General features: G+C 46.5%; 1 protein-coding gene across 2 annotated transcripts in view; it reads left to right on the top strand.

Annotated features, from left to right (window-relative positions):
- SLC6A11 (solute carrier family 6 member 11) overlaps window positions 1–15899 on the top strand; it is a 127916-nt gene that overhangs the window by 62817 nt on the left and 49200 nt on the right. The gene's annotated exons all lie outside the window — the stretch shown is intronic.

Here is a 15899-nt window from a genome sequence, read left to right as displayed (position 1 = left end):
GTTGGAGAAACTGGCTAAGCTATCAGTTGTCTTTGGTAAGGCATTGGTTGTTCTGAATGGTGAGTAGTAACTGTGCATAAGGTTCTCTAAGTGGGTACATGGTGGTGTGCCTTGGACTACATTAAACAGATAAAAACAGAACATCTCACAATGCCTGGTGGTTCTCAACCTCAACTACATGTCAGAAGCTCTTGGGGAGTTTTTGAAAACCCTAATTCCCAGAGCACAACCCAGACCAATTAAAATGAACTCTCTGGGTGTGGGTTGCAGGTGTAAGTATCTTTTAAAGGCCTCTAGGTCATTCTAGTATGTGAAGTAACTTAATCAAAGACATTTGAGCAGGCGAGCAGGCACTCATTTTTCTGTTAAAACACAGAACACATGGAATCAGTACAGTTTCCAAATAGGAAATGAGGCTTGCAAGAAGTTTCAAGTCTGCGATCTGTGGCTTCCAGCCACCTCCTGTTAGGGGAGCTTGTGGGGGAAGCGTTTGTTGAGGGATGGTTAGTGCAGCTCAGAGGCCCCTCATCACAGTGGGCAGAGTGGGAAGTTAGCTCATTTTTGTCTCAGTTTGCCATGCCTTGCAGGGCCTTGAGGCTGAGGATACCACTAGGCACCTGCATGGCATTCTGAATTGCAGGCAGAATCCCTGGGAAGAAGGAAATTAGCTTCACCTGTTGGCTTTGCCAGTTCCTGATCTCTGATGGCAAAGGCTCAGTTGAAGGAGCAGTTTTGGAGAACATATTCTACAAACCACTGGTCGGTGTGTTTTTATGAGGTCCATGCATTCTGCCTTGATCCAAGACAGATTTCCCCTTCTCTCCTCTGCTTATGGGCTTCTTTCTTCCTGGTAGTCATTCAAGAGCCACTGAGTGTCACCCAGAGTTTCCAAATCTGGCTGATCATCCGAATACCTTGGAACTGGTTAAAAATGCTGATTCTAGGCCCTACTCCTGGAGATCCAGTTGCAGTGGGTCTGTGATGGCACCTGGGCATCCATATTATTAAGAACCCTCAGAGGTGATTCTTATAATCAAAAAAGTTTGGGAAAATCCAGGTGGCACCTACAACTTCAGAGCCCCCCCCCCCCCCACCTCCCACAGAGAGAGAGAGAGGAAGAGAGAGAAACGAATGAGAATGAACACAGAGGTGAGGCAGGCCAGGCTGTTTTCTACCATCTGCTTCCTTTTAGACCCTGGCCACCAGCCAGTATTAAGTAGCGGAGAGCACATTGGTCTGAGAGTTGGGACTTGGGTTCTCCTGGTTCTGCCATGGAACCTGAGTGCCTGTGGACAAGCTCCTTCGCCCTTCCCTCGTTCTGGGCCTCAGTTTCTTCACTGGTGACATGAAAGCGTTTTCAAAGTGGATTTGGAGAGCCCCCACTTTTCCATGAGCATAGGCTGGCAAACTATGGCCTTCAGGCCACATCCAGCCCTCTGCCCATTTTTATAAATAATGTTTTATTGGAACACAGCCTGTTATTTGTTTACATATTGTTATCCATGGCTGTTCTAGCACTCAAAGGCAGAGTTGAGTAGTTGAGACAGAAACCCTGTGGACCCCTGTGTCGGGGGGTGGTCCCAAGATTACCTACATATTTGGTAATTTAGGATTCACAGGACACAGAAGCAGTTATACTCATGGATGTGGTTTGTTTCCATCATCAGCAAGACAAAGACACTCACCAGGCAGAATGTGGAGGAATCCATGCACAGGCTTCTCACTTTCCCTCCCTCCTGCCTGGAGTGGGTATGCAGACTGTGTTCCTTCCTCCAGCAAGGAAATGCAGCAGCATGTGTGCAGGGTTTCTGCCCAGAGAAGCCTTCCTACGATGCAGAGTCCAGGTTTTTAGTGAGGGTGTTTTATTGACTGCACAGGTACTCCCTGCCTCCATGATCAGCCACAACCCTCTGACTTCCAGACTCTCAGAAGAAACACAGGTGTTCACCAGAAATCACATTGCTATACAAATGGTCTAGGCAGGCAGACTTTATGGGATTCAGTGTTCCAGGCATACAAAAACAACTGTGTCAATTTGTACCACAGGGAGCATCCTAAAAGCCCAATTCCCAGACACCAGGCAAGAGCCAACACTACAAATGGGCCGGACTTTGGAGCAACATTGGGCCTGCTCTGTTGACTCTTTCCTACAGGCCTGCAAAATCTCAAGTGTTTACCACTTGGCTCTTTCTAGAAAAAGTTTGCTGACAGTGCACTGGGGTACCCTCAGGGGCGTGTGAGCAGGGGCTGATGGGCCCCACTCCACCTGACCCCTGACTCCATCCTTGTTGCTCTCCACCCCTGCTGCCACCAGCCTAGTCCAGGCCACCACCATCTCCCACTTGAAAACTGTAGTAGCCCCCTAACTGGTCATCCAGAAACAGCTGCTTGACCATCTAGGCCACTCCCCACCCAGCAACAGAGGGATCTTTTTGAAATGTAAATCCGATGGGCACCTCTTTTGCTTAAATCCTCCTGGGATTCCCTGTGGTCTTTGGAATAAGATCCAAATGGTGGAGTCCCCACTGTCCTCTGTGAGCTGCCTCCTGGCTGCATCCCCTACCACTCTCCCCCTCTTTCAGCTCATTCCAGGTATTGACCTCCTCTCTGGGCATCCAATAGATGTGGCCTTTCTACCCCAGGGCCTTCACACATGCTGTTTCTCTGCTGGAAACACTCCTTCTTTCTTCCCCAGACACTCCTTCCCCAACTTGACTGACCAACCATCCACTCATCCACTCATCCTTTTTTTTTTTTTTTTTTTGAGACGGGGTCTTGTTCTGTCATCCAGGCTGGAGTGCAGTGGTGCGATCTCAGCTCACTGCAACCTCCTCCTCCCAGGTTCAAGCAATTCTCCTGCCTCAGCCTCCCGAGTAGCTGGGATTGCAGGAGTGCGCCACCACACCCGGCTAATTTTTGTATTTTTTTTTTTTAGTAGAGATGGGGTTTTGCCATGTTGGCGAGGCTGGTCTCAAACTCCTGACCTCGTGATCCACCCACCTTGGCCTCCCAAAGTGCTGGGATTACAGGCATGATCCACCGTGCCCGGCCCACTCATCCTTTAGGACTCAGTTTAAACATCACTTTCTCAGGCAAGTCTTTTCTGACTGCCCACCATGCACTACCCCCAGCACCCCATACTTATTTTCCAAAGCACCTACATATCCTATATATTTACAGTAAGATATTTATGTGTGTATATAATTGTGTGTGATCTTTATTTGTTCAATGTCCATTTACTTGTTGAACAGGTATTTTCTGAGTGCCTACTCTGTGTCAGAGATTATTGTAGGCATTGACAATTTTCCACAGGGTGGCCACTGGCTGAGAAGGCAGCTTGGGAGCAAGGTCTGTATCTGCCTTTCCTACCATTGTATCCTCAGTCCCTGATGAGCTCAATGCCTGGTACACAGTAGGTGTTCCTTAAATGTTTGTTGAATGATAGGAGTAAGGGCTATTTTCATTTTTCACGAGAAGGTTCTCTTTAACAAAAAGTCTAATAACCTCCAGATCACCAAATCCATGAGCTGTAATATTTTTTGATTCTCTGTTAGTGATGGCTAGGAAGCGTGTATGTGTGTTTGTGTGTGTCCCAAAAGCAACTATGTCCCCAGAAAGCAACTGCTGATTTTCTGTGGCATAAATAAGGATAGCGACCCCAAGAGGGAAAGGAAAACAAAACCCCATATATGTTGGTGTGTTTTGGCAGCTGGGGTATGCTGCAGGAAGAAGCCCAGTGTGGCCTAATTCCAGCTGTCCCCATTTGTGAATACCCAGCCCATGAAGAAGCAAGAAGTACTGGTTTCCATTCCTGCTCTCTGCCAGTGGTGATATGACCTTGAGTAAGGCTCCTAGCCTCTAGGGGGCCATGTCCCCTCCTCCCTCAATCACAGGTTGCACCTGCCTGCACCAGCCAATGGCCTTGAAGGTCAAGTTTGATGGCCCGGTCACGGAGGAATATTTTTTCTTTTGAATTATGTATGTATGTTAATAGGCATTAGGAATAAAACCGGGACATAAACCATATCAAAATCATGGCTTTATTGCTATTATTGCTAGAATGAGACTATATATATGATATGTATGATCTCATACACACACATATATACATACATACATATATATACAGGTTGAGTATCCCTAAACACTCCAAAGTTTGAAACTTTCTGTGTGCCAACATGGCTCTCAAAGGAAATGCTTCAATGAGCATTGGAGCTCATTGGAGCATTTCAGATTTTCAGATTAGACATACTCAACCTGTACATACATACTTACACATATATGTCATATATATGATTAAAAGTGAGGCTAATTTAAAGGCAAATGTTCAAAAAATATTAAGACAAACATGGACATGACAAATGTAGTGCAGGTGGAAGGTGGCTGGCCAACATCTGAGGCACAGTGCTGTGGGGGTAGAGAAACATCCTAAGCTAGTCTTAGGACTTCCATAGCCACATGGTCACCCTACAGACAACTGAGGCACAGCTCCCAAAGTTAGGAAGAGTAGATTAGGAAGAGGGGTCGACTGGAAGTATTTTGTCAGGAAGTCAGTGAAAGTTTCCATCTTGTGTCTCTTTGTAGTGTTGTCCTCTTAGCAAGTCCAGATTGTTTGTTTGTTTTCTGAAAATGATCCTTAGTTTCCTGTACTTCTAGAAATGATCCTGCACTTCAAATTGCACCACGAAGAAAAGTTCCCAGATAGTGTCCCTAGGCCTGGCTGTTGGGCTAGTCTGGGAGCATGGGCACCTTTGTGTCTTTGGGATAATCCAGCAGTTGCAGTATTCAGGCCTCTTGCAGCTATGAGAAATTTAAATGGGTGACTCTATAGCCAGTAAAATCTCTCCCACAAGTGGAGAAATAGGAAATAGGAAGGAGAGGTGATTAGGGGAGGAAGAGAAGCCTGTGGGGAGTCAGAGGGCTGGGCCTCAGGCTGAGCTCCAGGACGCATTCAGGTCTCCAGCCTCTGAGCCCCGTTGGTCCCCAGGGCTGCTCCATCTAGTCCCTTGGAGGATGAGGGTGAGCTCAGGTGGACTGAGGGCCAGGAGGGGGTGAAATGAGCACTTGGTGGGGAGTCCTTCCTAGTCTGTGGACTCCAGGATGGCAGGGATTACAACAAACATGTGTCCCATTCATCTATCACCAGAGCCCAGCAACCCTTCCTTAATTTGTTCCACTGGTAGTTATTGCAGCCCTGCCTGTGCCAGCTACTCAGCATGTAGAATGAGTAAGAGCCTCCTTGTCCCCAGGGAGCACGCAGTCTGATGGGAAAGGGTGGAGTCTCACCTCTTCTGGGGTTCCCTCCCTAGAAGAAGGAAGTGGGGTTGGATGAGACCAGAAGTTCTCCTCCATTCTTACAGTCTGTTGAGAAGGAGTAGCAAATTGTTGTTGGTAATCATCTGAGTACCAGAGCCTGTGAACGACTTGTGCCTTTTATACATTAAAGTGGGCTTAAAGTGACTGCATTTAGGCTGGACACAGTGGCTCACCCCTGTAATCCCAGCACTTTGGGAGGCTGAGGCAGGCGGATCACTTGAAGTCAGGAGTTTGAGACCAGCCTGGCCAACATGGTGAAACTCCATCTCTACTAAAAATATAAAAATTAGCCAGGTGTGGTGGCACACACCTGTAATCCCAGCTACTCTGGAGGCTGAGGCAGGAGGATTGCTTGAACCTGGGAGGTGGAGGTTGCAGGGAGCCAAGATAACGCCACTACACTCCAGCCTGAGGGACAGAGCGAGACTCCATCTCAAAAATAAATAAGTAAATAAAATAGAGTAGCTGCATTTATACCATCACTTTCCCTCTCTTGCCTTTCTAGGAACTTCCTGGAAAGGTCCACTGGGAAAGTCAGGAGGGCTGTTAGCTGGTGCACCTTGCATTAGAACCCCAAAATTGCCTTGTCTCTTGTGGTTCCGTGAAGGGCCAGCCTGCCATCATGCTCCAGTAATAACCGTGGGGATGGCATTTTATCAGCAGAGTTTACTTCTCTGCAAACATGTGTGGGGTTCATGAAGCCTGGGCCTGGGCCAGGACAGGTGGGCATGTGCAGGTCAGCAGGGAGAGGAGAGTCCCCTGGCACCTTCCCAGAGGATACTCTTCTGCCCACATCCCCACCAGAGCGATGAGGAGCCCCAGTTTAGCCCTGTGGCCCCTCCATGATCCAGGATCTCCATTAATTCCAGACTGATCCCCAGCTCCCCTTCCCTCAGGATTACAAGGGGCTCAGACATGCCTATTTGCTGTGTCATTTACATTTCTAAAGGGGAAACAGGGCGTCTGACTGGTGCAAAGCCCTGGACTCCAGCTTCCAGCCTTATACAAGGACGTTCCCTGGGAGGGTTCTCCTGCCCCTCCACATGTGGGCAGCAGGGATTCTGCATGAAGGCTGATAAAGTGTTGAGCTGGGTGGCTATGGCTGCCTTCATGGTGGCCCCATTCGTCCTCCCTCCCGGCCAGTAAAGCCAGAAAGGGTGAAAAGAGCTCAGCTGGGAAACCTGAGGGCTGAGACGGCACAGCAAGTCATTTCTACTCCTTCTTTGGAGCCTTGGGAGCCATTTTACTTTCCTGCTTTTTATGCAGAAGTGGGGAGAACACGTTCTTCACTGATCAAGAGAGAGAACTGTGAAAATTGTTTGAAAGTCTAACAGGGTGCACACCCGACCAGTGCAGTCACAATGAAGGTCCCAACCACCTTATTTAAAATCGCGCCACCACCCCCCGTGCTCCTGGTGCATCTCATCTGTCCTCCCAGCTTGCACTCATCACCATCGCAGATACCATTCATTTTGCATCACCGTTCTCCACCCACTAGGATATATGCCCCATGCAGGTGGAGAATTTATCTGTTACCTGCCCTGTTCAATCTCCAGACCTGGAACAGTCCCTGCAACACAGGAAGTGCTCAGGAGATATTTTTTGAATGAGTCGAAGGAAGGACCAAACAAATGAACAAAGTAAGGAAGGAAAGACAGAAGGAAGAACAATTTCTAGTACAACCAGTGTTATTTTGCGTTATGGTTGCAGTTGTGGGTGTGCTCTTCAGAAAGAGGTATTCTTGGTGTAGTGGGATCTGGTGTGGAGGCGAGGAAATGGGAGTAACTCTGCTGCCACTGGCCGGATGGTGACCAACAGCCTGCCCCTTGACCTCTCTGGGCTCCAGGTTCTCACCTGTGCATTGTGGGTAAGAATATCGGCCGCACAGGGAGGCAGTGGGGCAAGTGTACACATGAGGCCCAGAGCACCTCCACTTTTCCCTTCTGGCACCCAGCCTAGGGCCTGGGAGCCAGAAGAGCTCTGGAACACCAGCGGCGGTCCTCATTTTTGCCTCCACCTTGCTAGCTCTGGGCAGGACGAGTCAGGGCCCCACAGCCCAAGGGGGCAGTAGGGGGAGGTGGGGGGGCGCTTTGAACTTGGAACCAAGGACCTTTATTGTGGATCCACTAAATTAAGTTTCTCGTCAAGAACTTGAAACAACATAGCATCTTGCTGCTTTTGTCCCTCAGCAATTTGCATTCCGTGGTCTATTATAACTTTCTAAACATTTGTTTGTCTTCACTGTCAGCCCCATGTTCTCTCTGAAGTGTGAAGTACTTCCACTCTATTTTTCCCCTCAAATTTTTACTTTCTGTCTTTTCAGTCTTTGGGGAGCTGAGGGGATCTTGCAAGAAATCACGTTGTTCCTGCCCCAGATTCCCGCTCCTCTCACTCTTCATTGTGTTTCAAGTGTGTGTTTTCAGGGCAAGAACAGAAAGGCCTGTCACAGATCCAAATGGTGGGGTCTGCTTTCTCTGGGTACTGGTGCACCAGTTCCCCAGATCCACCTCCTCTGTGCAGGGAACTGGAGCCTGAGGCTAAGGTGTCCAAACGCTGGAGCTGGGATGAAAGATGCCCACACTATGAGAGCACCTCAGAACACCAAATCTTCCCTGCCTCCCCACCCCACAAAAAGAGAATCAGGGAAAACAAGACCCCAGTTCAAGACCCTACCTGCTGAACCTCACAGATGTTACCATGGAATTGCTGCCACCTGGTGGCAGTGTACTCTGATTCTAACCAGGGACCCAAAGAAAATTGGGCCTTCTGGCTGTTGGACTTTCAAACCAAAATGTCCATATTGACATCAACATAGAGACATTATATATGGTTTTGAAAATATTGCAAGCCTCACTGAGGTGGGGGCCACTACTTGAGACTGAAAATCCCCCAAGGTTTCCTTTCAATGTATTTGTTTCTGAGTTAGGTTCATTGTTCCTAATACCAAGCACTGAAATGTAAAATCAGATCATCACACATGACTCTTATCTTCAAGGAAATGACAGTCTCTTGACACAGACACATGATTAAGACAATGACAACAGTGGTGCCAGGCGGTGCTGGGGTTGGAACTGACCTGACAGGTGTACTCCTAGTCAGAGGGTAAATTCCTCCGTAATTAGAGACGCATCACTGATCTAACATCATGCACGCTTAAAGGTAGTGGATATTTATTCTTTTCTTGTTTCATTCCTGGCTGTTTCAGCAGTGTCTTATGATCCACAGTCCTGGAGGTTGAAACGCTGCTTGGGTACTCATAAAACTACTGATGCTAGTTATCATTGATTGATTGCTGACTTTATGCCAGGTACTGTGCTTTAGAAACTTGTCTTTTAATTTATCCAATCAGCAAATAGTTGAAAATTATTATATTTTAGACATAGGAGCTAAATGTTATATATAGGTAAAAATTCTCATGACCCATAAGATAGGACCTGAGGTCTTTATACATCATCTTATAAGTCATGAGAATTTTAAAGCCTATGTCTTAAACGTTTTAACAATGCGGGGACTGAGGCTCTGAGGGGCTGAAGCTTGCACAGCCAGCAGCTGAACCCAGGTGAGTCTGACTTGGCTGTGTGAGGGATACAGTGCTGAAACTGTGTTGTGTCTGATTTTCCTGACCTCTCTCTATCCCTGCCCAGTCCTGGGCTGGCAATCTGGCTCTGGAGTCTCTGAGCATCCCAAACCTATGTGACAACTTTGCAAGAATCCTAGAATCTTAGCCTTGGGCAGCTTTAATCTCCATTCAGTGCAGGAGTCTTCTCTGTGGTAACCTGGTCAGCCTCCGGTTGGCCCCTCTGAGAGGGAGGCCTGTCACCTCTACTTTGGGACAACGTTCCACTCACCTGGTTCCCAATGTTGAGACATTCATTAATTCTATAATTTGATTATTCTTTCTTCACTTACCTGCTTTAGTTTGTCAGTCCCCCACTTTGAGGGTATCTACCAAGGTTGAGCATACTAAGTTAAGTGCAGCCTGAACAACTGAGGCACAAGTCGGACTCCTCTGAGTGAATAGAATAGAATCAAATCACCTCCAAGGTGGGCTTCTATCTCCTCTTGATCACCGCTGCTTCCTTTCTCACATGGCAGACCAAGCAAGCTTGTTAAAAGGGATCCTGGATCGTACAACCTTCTGACATTGTTCTTTGAATGTATTTTCCTTTAATTATTTGAATGCATTTATATTATATATTTATAGTAGCTTCTTTAAAATCTTTTATACTATGTAGTTTGATTACTAGATGACCACCTTAACCTTGTGTAGGCTCAACTTTGTTTTCTTAGTGCAGGTCTGTAGAAATCTGGACTGTTCCCAAGCCCCTCTAACTCAATAGGACTTGATAGGATTCCAAGCTCTGCCTCCCCTATAAATCTCATCAGGGTTTGGCTTTAGACTTAATTAGGATGGGTGTAAAGTCATTCTGACTCTAGAGCATGGGTCTCAACTGAGGAAGCTTTACCTCCCAGGAGACATTTGGTAATGTCTAGAAACATTTTTTGATGGTTACAATTGGGGGATGTTACCAGCATGTAGTGAGTAGAGCCCGGGGTGCTGCTAAACATCTTACAATGCACAGGACAGCCCCCATGACAAAAAAAAAATCAGGTCCCAGATGTCTGTAGTGCTGAGGTTGAGATACCCTGCCCTAGGACATGGTTCTTGCTCCTATGGTGAGGTCTTTCTGTGTCTCAGCTGGGTGCCAAGCATGAAAACTTGGGGTTGACCAGATCTCTCCATTGTGGCAGGGTGGGAGCCCCCATCCCCTTGCCTCCCTCCCCCTGCCGTCAGCATCCAGACTCCAGGGTCTCTATTCCACTCATCTCTGTAGCAATGCTCTCTGGTGAGCCTTGAGCGGTCCCACCTAGCCAGCCCTCAGCCCAGCCTCATGGAGAGCCTCCACATGGGCTTCTGGGTCCCCTCTGTGCACAGCTCCCTTTCCAGCACTCCCACTGTGGATTCCAGCTATTCCCACTGTCCTCACTCTGGCACTGCCTCCTCTGCCCAGGGAGACTGCATGCTATGCTCAGACTCAGCTCTCTGCATGGTGGTCAGGAAGTTGTGACCAAGCAGCAGGCTGGGCAAACCCTCTCAGGGGTTCCCATCTCTCAGGATTGCAGTCTAGCCCTGCACGTTGTCTACTACCTGAAAATAGTGGTTTCCTATATTTTGTCTGCTTTAATAGTTGCTATGGCAGGAGGGCTGGGCTGATCCCTGTTACTCTGGTGTGACCAGAGGCAGAGATCGACTCCCTTGCTCACCACTCCATGGCTGCATCCTCTTGCTTCAGGATTCAAATCAAGACTGCTCCCCGTGGCCATGGTCAAGGAGCCCTCTGTGGCCTGGTCCCTGTCCCATACAGCCTTGGGCATTCCAGGATCGATTCTATTGCAGGGCTCTGACTTCTGCCTGGATCACTGTCCCCTCAGATATTCCTGTGGCTGGCTCCCTGTCATCCTGCAGATCTCAGCTCCAAAGTCAGGTCACCTCTGACCAGATGAGCTCAAACATCCCTCACTAGGCTGGACGTGGTGGCTCACGCCTGTAATTCCAGCACTTTGGGAGGCCAAGGCAGATGGATCACTGAGGTCAGGAATTCGGGACCAGCCTGACCAATATGGTGAAGCCCCATCTCTGCTAAAAATACAAAAATTAGCCAGGCATGATGGCATGTGCCTGTAGTCCTAGCTACGGGGGAGGATGAAACCAGAGAATTGCTTAAACCAGGGAGGTGGAGGTTGCAGTGAGCCAAGATCATGCCACTGCATTCCAGCCTGGGCAACAAGAGTGAGACTCCATCTCAAAAAAAAAAAAAAAAAAAATTCCCTCCCTAGACCCTATGACATAACAAAGCCCTTGTTTTATTTTATTCACAGGGCTGATGGCTGTCTGAAGTAATCTCATGCTTATTTGTTTATGTGTTCATTGTTAGTATCCCCATTAAGAAAGTGACTTCCATGTGAGCAAAGAATTTGTCTTATCCGCTGTGAACTTCTCAGCACCTGACACAGAGCCTGGTGTATGAGAGGCTCCCAGTCAGCACTGGATGAATGTATGGACAGATGGATGGATGGATGGGCGGACAGACGGATGGACGGATGGATGGATGGAAGGAAGGAAGGATGCACAGATAGATGATAGATGGACTCATGAATGTGTAGATGGATGATAGATGGACAGATGGATAGATGAATGATAAATGGATAATGAATGGGCAGATGGATAGATAGATGCATGGATGGATGATGAATGGATGGATGGATGGATGGATGGATGGATGGATGGATGGATGGATGGATAGATGGATGGATGGGTGGTGGATGTCATATAGTGATGCCAGATAAAGGAACATAGACAATCAGAGAAGAACAACATTATTTTCAGTCACATGTCCTGGAAAAGACTTTATGACACACACAGTCTTTTCTTTTTTTTCTTTTTTGAGATGGAGTCTCACTCTGTCACCCAGGCTGGAGTACAGTGGCGTGATCTCAGCTCACTGCAACCTCTGTCTCCCGGGTTCAAGTGATTCTCCTGCCTCAGCCTCCTGAGCAACTGGGATTACAGCTGTGCGCCACCACATCTGGCTAATTTTTGTATTTTTAGTACAGACAGGGTTTCACCATGTTGGCCAGGCTTGTCTCAAACTCCTGACCTCAAGTGATCTGCCCGTCTCAGCCTCCCAAAGTGCTGGGATTACAGGTGTGAGCTACCGTGCCCTGCTGAAACAGTCTTTGATTTGATCTCTGCAGGATTAGGAAGAAAAGTCTTTTCAGAAAGAAGCAAAGATCAGAGGTGGAAAGTCTGCATATATGCAGGAAATGGTCTGTAGTTCAGTGTAGCTACAGGATAGACTTTGTGATAGGGAATCATAAGAAATAAGATGAAGTCAGTAGACTGCCCCTTCATTAAGAACCTTGACTGCCAAACCAAAGAGTTCAGATTTCATTTATTGGTCTGGAGAGAGCTGTTGAATGTTTTTGAGCAAGAGATGACGGGCATGAAGACAGCTGTAACTTCAGAAGATTACTCAGATAAGAGAGAGGCTCAGCAAAGCTCATCAATGAAGAGTATGAGTTTTCAGAGCAGCATGTGAATGCCTGCTCTTCATTCTCCACTGTGTGACATTAGGCAGGAGGCTCACCCTCTCTGAGCCTCAGTTTCATCTCTCGTAAGCCTCTAGAGGAGAAAGCCTTATCCTTTACACATCTGCTTCCTCCAGGCAGATTTGGTAACGTTAGGTGAAAAAGCACATATTAGCTGTTTAGAAAGGGCAAGCGAATAGAATGAATTTGGAGAATACAACCAGTTAGGAGGAAAAGGAGGCTGCTATCAAATAACCTTGAGTTTTGAGGAGTATGGCAAGGAAGAATCTGACTGAGGATGGAGAAGGCTTTGCAATGTCATGGGGGTCTGGCAGCTGTGATGTTACAGCCTATGGACAGTTGTGGCTGGAGCTAGTACCATCGTGTGAGTTTGTCTGGCTACCTCCAGAAGTTCAAGAGGATCAACACAGGAAGGAGACAGTGGAGTCACTTCAAAGAGATGTCAGCAAACATTCAAGGTGCACGTACTGTGTGCAAGGCCCAGCCAAGCAGTGAGAGTACAGGGATGAAATGATGGTGTTTTCACCCTTGAGAATTTTGCTGTCTCATAGAGGAGAGATGTTGCCATGGCAGGGGATGGTGAGAACCTTGGAGAGTCATGAGCTGAGCTGTGCCAGCACAAAAGAGGAACAACTGAGTGCCTGTCTTCAGGTATCCTCGGGCTGTTTTGTTAGAATTCCCACCTCATGTTTATTCATCCACCAAATATTTGTTGAGTACCTACTCTATGCCAGGCATGATGCCAGGCTTTGCTTTTTAAATTAATCAGGAGAAATTTACCAAGTATCCATTCTTGCTAGATATTTCCTGGGCACTGTGGGAGTGGGGTGGAGGTTGGGTGGGGAGGATGAGTAGGACATTTTCTGTTTTCTCAGACAGGAGTTTTTAAGTGGGGGAGGATCTTTAACCTCCCTCCCCAAAATTGCACATTAAATTTTGCAGATTAAGTATAGTTTTTTTAGATTAATAGATTTTTATTAATTTTAGCTGTTTTAAGTTTACAGAAGAATGGAGCAGAAAGTAGAGAAAGCTCCCATATACACCCCACACCTCCTCCCAACGCCCATTTCCCGTATTAGGAACATCTTGCATTTGGGTGGTACATTTGCTACAATCAAGGGGCCAATATTGATATATTATTATTAGTTAAATCCATGGTTGACATTGGAGTTCTCTCTTGGTGTTGTACCTCCAAATGTGCAATGTTGTAGCTCCAGTGAATGTGTAATGACACGCACCCACCATTGCAGTATCACACAGAGTAGTTTTCCTGCCCTAGAAGTCCCCTGTGCTCTGCCTGTTCAGCCCTTCCTTCCCCTGAACTGATCTTTTCCCTGCCTCCATAGTGTTGACTTTTCCAGATTGTCACATAGTTGGAATCATACAGTTTGTAGCCTTTTCAGAGGAGCTTCTGTCTCTAAAACCTTATTACTACTCAAAGTGTCTCCAGGCCTAGCACCAGCCTTATTTGGGAGCTTGTCAAACATGCTGACTCCCTCAGGCCCCATCATATAGTGATTCTCAAGCCTGCTCAATCAGCCTGCTCAATCAGAATCTGCATTTTAGCAACACCCCTGGTGGTTTTTATACACATGAAAATTTGAGGAGCGCTGGTCTAAGAGAGCACTGAAGGCAGGCTGAGGCCTGTCAGACAAACCAGTTAGGGCTTGTGGTCAGGGGAAGCAGAAGTTCTGGGGCCAAGTAGTCTAGGCAAGAAGGAATTCCTGGGTGTTGGGGCCACCCACCTGCCCTCGCTCCCACTCCAGCAAGGAGAGAGAGAGAGAGGATCACCTCAGAGCTTCCTGCAAAGGGAATGGAATGGATCCCTTCAGCAATTTCTACTTTCTAGAACTACATTGTCCCATACAGTACCCATAAACCACATCTGTCTATTTAAATTGAAATTAAATAAAATTTACAACTCAGTTCCTCTGTTTCATTAGTCAAATTTCCCATGCTCAATGCCCATCTGTGGCTAGTGGCCACCATAGCAGAGAGCACATATATAGAACATGTCTATCTTCATAGAACATTCTATTGGACAGTAGTGCTTTATAGGAAAAAAGTCCCAAGAAGCAGGAGGGTGTGTAGAAACTGGAGCTCCAATTGTGCCAGGTGCTGGAAATGGAGCAGTCACTCCTGGTGCCCTGAAGGCACGCTGACAGCCCTTGTGGGTTTCCTTCCTAAGAATGAAACAGCAGAGTTCTAAGAATGCCCACTGAAGAGTCAGGACCAGAACCATGGCCACAGTTGTCTTTGGAAGAAAGGACTGCAACTAAAGTCCATCTGTGAAGTGCTGTGGGAGGCTGTGATAGCTGTACATGCAGCACCACTGGGTTGGGAGGAAAGGGTCTATCCCTGAGTGCAGTGCAGAGATAGGATTTGTGGTGCTGACTCAGTCAGTGTGGCTGTCAACTATCTTTTTCCTCCTTCTGAATAAGAAAAAATACTCTAGCACACAAATTCTGCTCCAAATCCCATGCTCTCATCATCCCTGTGATATTTACTTTTTGATACTGCCTTATTACTTCTTACGAGTTGATACTTGTATTTCACAACATGCTTTACTGATTTCTTTGCTCCCCATTGTTTTCATTCCTTTCTACACGATTACATTTTCTTCTTGTTGGAGTTAATCCTTTAGTAGTTCTTTGAGCAAGGGCCTGGAGTAACTAAGCTCTCTTAGTCTGTGTATTACTGGAAACACATTTATTTCACTTGAGTGGTAGTTTAGCTGGGTATGGAATTGTAGGATGGTAATTTTTAAGTTACATTTTGAACTTGGATGCCCATATTGCAAGAGCAGTGTGTAATCATACCCATATCTGGCGCTTTCATGGTGAGCTGAGGGGTAGAGTTTCTAACTTCTGGCTCACTATGGGACAATCCTTTCTAACTCCCAGCTCTTTTCAGTAAGCCTAATTAGCTTTTGGTCATACCCACAGCATGCAATCTTAACTCTACCATTGGGCAGGACTGAAACCTCAGCCTCTCAGACTTCTATTTGCTCAGATGTCCCTATGGGTTGCTAGGTCTGTTCCTCCTCCTCCTCAACTTCAGTTTTGACTTCTCATTTCTAGCATCTGGGAGAATTTTTTATCTTCCTTAAAATGGATTTAAAATGTTACAGATTTAAAAGGCTGTGATTTAAAATATTTCATAATTATCTGTTTTCTGTCACTGTCATAAAAATATTAACCCTCAGCATTTACTTTTCTTTATCTGCTAGTCTTGAACATGATATATTGAATGTTCAAGTAGCCAATTAATATTAAGGGAGATACCCTTATTCATGCTTAATTCAACAGCTCAATTTTATTCACAAAGTCATATGTCAGTGGTGGTGATTTCATATTTCATAATTTCCATGGTTTTATATTCTGACACTAAATTTGTTTCTTACACATAGAGTAAAATTATACTCATGAAGGTATTTGGCAAAGAACTCCATAAAGCTCATTTATTTGCTATTT

This window comes from Pongo pygmaeus, chromosome 2 (assembly GCF_028885625.2).
Source record: "Pongo pygmaeus isolate AG05252 chromosome 2, NHGRI_mPonPyg2-v2.0_pri, whole genome shotgun sequence".
NCBI classification, from domain to species: Eukaryota; Metazoa; Chordata; class Mammalia; order Primates; family Hominidae; genus Pongo; species Pongo pygmaeus.
Note: the sequence above shows the minus strand (reverse complement) of the source record. Positions and strands in the feature narration are given on the sequence as shown.